Source organism: Limulus polyphemus, unplaced genomic scaffold, assembly GCF_000517525.1.
Source record: "Limulus polyphemus unplaced genomic scaffold, Limulus_polyphemus-2.1.2 Scaffold7182, whole genome shotgun sequence".
In the NCBI taxonomy this organism is placed as follows: domain Eukaryota; kingdom Metazoa; phylum Arthropoda; class Merostomata; order Xiphosura; family Limulidae; genus Limulus; species Limulus polyphemus.
The window spans coordinates 19424-25460 of NW_013672792.1; positions in this window are offsets into that span (position 1 = coordinate 19424).

The following is a 6037-nucleotide window of genomic DNA, read 5'->3' on the forward strand; positions in this document are numbered from 1 at the left end:
CTCTTTTCAAAAATGGTTCACGCGCATTATGCACCAGAAGAGACGAAGCAATGTAAACACGTTGGAAATGACGATCATTGGAGAGTTCGTGAAGCACCCACACACCTTCTTTATGTAGTTTTCCCATTTCCTTAGATGTTTACGTGTTGTTCCATGAGAGACATGCAATTTCTGGGCCATTTCCCAATTCTGTTGCCTTGGGTTATATTAGACTCAACAAGCGTCTTCAGAGCATCAATATTAATTCCAACATATCGGCCCCTGCCATCACAGTTTTTAAGGCTAAAGTCACCTGAACGAAATTTGCTGAACCATTGTTGACACTTACGAACGTTCAAAACATTTCCATAAACTTCTTTGTATTCTTTGTGACTACAGAGGCGTTATTTCCCTTCTTCTATTCAAACAGCATTACATGCCGAATGCATGTCTCGTCGCGTGCCATCATTATAAGGGATTAGAGTATACTAAGCTTTACACATTATACAGGCTACACTAACGTGATGTTTAGGCGGTTTGTTTAACTATTATACGTGATGTACCCTTTTTTGGGGATGGTTAATGAAGGTGTTCCAAAACGCGACATTAATTTCTTGACGTCCTAATACATCCTTAACATTATCAGGATGTTTGGGAAAGTTGATTTCAGAGATTGATCCCATATTCTCAGCATACTTTGTTCCTTAGATTCTGACAGTTTTTCAATAAACTCTGCTTTGCAAAGGGTGGCAAATTGAACAATTTCTTCATCTGTGCAACTCTCCAAATCTGTAGGATAAATACTATTCAGGTTTTTGATGGCATTGCAGGCGTCATCTGTAGAAATGGGCTTTAAATTTTGTAGAAACTCAAATTTGCCTCAGCATCCCTTTCGTCACATCGCGTATTTCTGTATATTTTACTTGATCTTTCGACCTTGTATGTCTTGCATCCTGACAGCTTTACCTTATTTACCTTATTCCTCATATTCTTGACTCTAAGTACATTTGAGGTTTTTCAGAGTCATTGTCTGTAATGGAAGTGAGGACCTGCATTATGGCTTTGTACCTTATTTTTAAGGCTGACATTGAATCTGAATCTTGTGTCTGATGTCCTCTTTATTGTTGGGAACCCTAATTGTTCAAGCATATCGTGTAGGCACTTCCACAGGCGGGTTGCAGCTGAGAAAAACACATGATGCTTCTGCACAAAGCCAAAGAATAAACAAGCTTCAGTACAGCAGTTCACAGCGTATTGTCCAACCAAGTTGAGCAAATGAGCACAACAGGGAACAAAGTCTATTTGTGGGTTCTTGTCAACATATTTGCCACTCATATTAAATGCATAGTTATAAGATTGTTCACGGCAATCTTGAATTATTGTATCATTCTTTTCAAGGAAATTAATGAGAATTCTAGCAAGTTCTGCTCTTGTGTGGTTGCTTTTCAGTAGGAATGTGGCAATTCTAGAACGTATTTGTGTGATGTGGATAGCCCTATCATATGATGTAGAGTGCAAACATTTGATTGGCTTGCTTCCAAATAGTGCGACTAGGTGTAGCCCCACTCTGACCTAACATATTTGGATACAATTTCTAATGTAAATGTGCTATGTCTAAGTGAGGCTGGACCTAGTCACACTATTCAAATGATAGGCCTTGCCCAATCAAAAATCTCTTCATTGCACATCTTAACGAAGCTTTCAGCCAGACTATGTCCCTTGCGGCTTGTGCCCCTACATGCGATTTTTATCATGTGATCAAGCAAGTAGGCTTATATTATGACTAGACCCAAGTTACAAGGCTAAATTAAAGATATATTTATCTTTTGATTCTTTATTCTTAAAGGCTTTGGATTTTGTTCAAGAAAATAATTCAATCATTGCTAACAAGGTAAATAACAGTATTTTAAGCTTTTAGATTATACTGTATCAATAGTTTGTGTTTCTTAAAAATAATTTGAAACTTTTTATCCTGTAAAAAATCCATAATTACTAGTGGGCTACATTGGTCAACTTATCAGCTGTAAATAATTCCTTGAATACTTGACACGCTTTCTCATTTGAAAGGTATACAATACAAGTCATCCAAGTAAAAAATCTGAATTGTTTGAGTTAAGTAAAGAAAATGATATGCAATCATTTGTTACAAAACTATTAGATAGCTCGTTCTGACATCTCTTTCTCTCTCACACACATATTAATTAAGTGTTCATCTTATCTATTATACAGATGTACATACAAAAGCGCAGTTGGGAAAAGCTAGTCACAGAAAGAGCAAGACAAAAATTAGATAAAGTAGTAGCTAAAACTAGGAAGCTATGGGATTTACGGGCTTTGTCCTGTAGTGCCGAAGCACTCGCCAGCCAAGACAGGGAAACAACAGTAGACACTAAATGTTTGGATGCTGATGACCATCAACCTCATCATATCAAATCGAGACTCTGCCCTCATTCAGAAAGTGACATAACATAACCACCAACCAAGACTGTGAAAACAGTCATGTAGAGACAACAACTCTCGATGCTGATGGCCGTCAACCTCACTAAATGAATCAAGCCCCTACTAACAGGAAGAAATTAATTATTGTAATGGCGATGAAGATACTAATTCATCCTTTACATTTGACATTGGGTCATGGACACAAGTTTCTGACGAAATGTGCATCGGAGCTTACTTCTTGTGAATACATGGATGCGAGTTTCAGGGCATTTACAAAATCAATTCCAGATGACAATTATAGATGCTAATGTTCAAAGACTTTATTTCAAGCAATTGACTGGAGAAAAGATTAAAAGAGACTGGTTTTCCTACTCACTGTCGAAAGGAAATGTTTTTGCATTATTTGATTTTTTTTTCAACAGCAATGGAAAGGTCTTTGCTAACAACAACTCCTTACTCTGACTATAAACATACTGCAACGACTTGTTAGAATTGCTTGACATCAAACAGATCATAAATGCCTTTGCTACAAGACCCAGGAAAACAGTAGTTTAATCAAGTACAGAGGACATATCTGCTACTACTGCTGGGCATACTATGTGAGTACAGGTGTGATCTAAGTTTGTGTGTGTGTGTGTGTGTATGCGTAAGTTGTTAAGTTTGTTTGTATATGGTTTCTTTCTGCCTATATGCTGTGTTGTCCAAATACAAATATTGTCCTATTCAAGAAACATCTAATATTGTAGACGAGTCTTGTATATCTGTGGGTATTATTTTATCATTGTCTTGAAAAGTGAAACCCATTTCGAGGTTTAGTTTGTTTGTTGTTTTACCTTAGTCTTTATTGACGGTCATAATAGCCCAGTAGAAAATTTAGCCCCAGCCCATCTGACTCCTAATCCGCCCCTAGGTATTGCTAACCATGCACTGTATCTTCCAATTTATAAAAGTAATGCAATAAAAAGATGTGAAATACCTTATATAATTGTATTTTCTCATATATAATGCATAAAGTATGATTTGGTTTGAATTTTTGCACAAAGCTACACGAGGGATATCTGTGCTACCCGTCCCTAATTTAGCAGTGAAGGCAGCTAGTCATCACTACCCACCGCCAACTCTTGTGATACTCTTTTATCAACGAATAGTGGGACTGATCGTCACATTATAATGCCCTCACAGCTGTAACGAATTTAGAATTATATATTTATATTAATATCAACTTTTGTTTAGATTAAGTTTATATTTAGAAATCTGCATAGCTTGTAGTGTTAAATATGTGTTTCAAAACTCCCGCCCATTCTCCAAAATAGCAGAAGATTCTCGAGAGTAAGAATCAACAATATATATGTGTACGTAAGTGATTAAATTTGTACTGTTACGTAAAACTGAAATTTCTAGAACGCCTCCTCTCGCTTATAAATACAACCAAGGTGACGCGCCAAAGAGAGAGTATCTATTATTTGTTCACTATAATCAGTGTGCTGTAAAACTTCGGAAGCTATAACTGTGATTGTTATAACGCTTACCAATCGGAAAACTTCAAATATTTGACCAGGAACCTTTACTAAGTTCGAACATTTCAAATTATTTAACTTTAGTGGATTCTCATCGGACATTAGTATTTCTACGAAAACATTACCTAACGTCACCGGTGGAAAAATCGGCGTGTGATCAGTGAAGGACAAAGCTAGCTAGCTTCCCGTTAAGGGAAATATATCTATGTCAACTCGTAATTAACTCGCTCATCGTGAACCTTCGATAACATATTGTTACGCCTCCAGTCGTTAGTTAATTTTCCGTAAATTCGTTCCGACGAAACTTTAGCGACACAAGTCCTTTCTTAAATAAAACTGGTTTATTCTTTCCGAATACAACTTTACGATACATTTAATTTCAACAGTCGCTCTATAACAAACGCTATAATTCACGTCTCACGTGGCCAACAATATTCTGTCCGCATACATTCAATTACTCATTGTCCCCGTCGCTTGTTGGCCGGTCTTATATATATATATACAAGACTACCCCATATCTAGTAGTCTCCCGACGATTCATGAACGTTCGAGAAGGACGTGGCGTGATACTAGTCACGTGACCTCGCTGACGCAACAATATCAAGGAAGTTCCAGATTAGAAAGAAGACTTTATATTGTTTGTAAGTTTGTGAAGCTTTTGTTTATAAATCATTGTTTGTAATAACTATTTGCAATAATTGTTATTGTAAATTGTACTGTTGTATGTATATTAAAACGTATTTGTGTTACAAAAGAAAACTATGTATCAATCTTGTTGCCAAATATTACAAACTGACATTTATGTAAATACTAAATCCAAAGTACAATTTAACTACTAAATTTAAATTATCAGTTACCTTAAGTTCACGCTATTTGTAATGCTAATACATAACATAATAAATTGAGGGCTCGTCCGGGATCTGAATCAGAGACAAAATTCGATCTAAATTAAAATTTAAATCACAATTGAATTTATATTCATCAGGCCCCCCAGTGGCACAGCAGTATGTCTGCGGACATACAACGCTAGAAACCGGGTTTCGATACCTGTGGTGGGCAGAGCACAGATAGCCCTTGTGTAGCTTTGTGCATAATTCTAAACAAACAAATATTTATCAGTGCCAATAAGATTTGATCATGTCTGATTATCAAGGTTTTCTTGTATCACCCTCCCTAAAACAACTAGAAAAATATAACAAAAATGAATTGCTCGAAATTGCCAGAACTATAACTTAAAACATCAATGAGAAAAAATTAACTAAATAAGGCGTTTTATCGAAATACTAGTCGATGATGATTTATTGCCCAAGGAAGCATTAGAGGAATAATCTAGTGTACCCACTAGCCAATCGGGGTTGAGTGATAAAGATAAGTTAGAGATCTAACTAAAATTAAAACAACTCGAGCTTGAGCAGGCTCTAATCGAAGCCGAGAAAGAGAGAGAAATAGCTCGTATCGAAGCTGAAAGAGAAAATAAACCCCTCGAGGCCGAACAAGCTCGTAGGGAAGCCGAGAAAGAACAAGCTCGTATACGAAGCTAAAAGATAAAATAAACGTCTCGAGGCCGAAAAAGAAATTAGGCTGAAAGAAATTGAAATTAGACTCAACACTGATCGACTAAGGCAAAATGGCAACTTTGAACTTTGAAGTACCATCGTTCAATGAAAATGAAGTTGATAAATATTTCCAACAATTTGAGAAGGTTGCCCAAACCATGGAATGGACCACCGAAAAATGGTCATTATTATTACAAAGTGTTTTAACTGGTAAAGCACAAGAAGCTATAGAAGATTGTACAAATTATGACAAGGTTAAAGCAGCTATTCTCAAAGCATATAAGTTAGTGCCGGAAGCTTATCACCAAAAGTTTCGAGGTTATCGCATGCAAGACAATCAAACTTATATGGAATGTGCCCACGAAAATTAGGTTTATTTGATCGTTGGTGCAATTCTATGTATATTGGCAAATTTCGACAAACTAAGACAATTATGCCTAATTTGTAATAATTGTTATTGTAAATTGTACTGTTGTGTGCATATTAGAACTTATTTGTGTTACAAAAGAAAATTGTGTATCAATCTTGTTGGTAAATATTACAAAC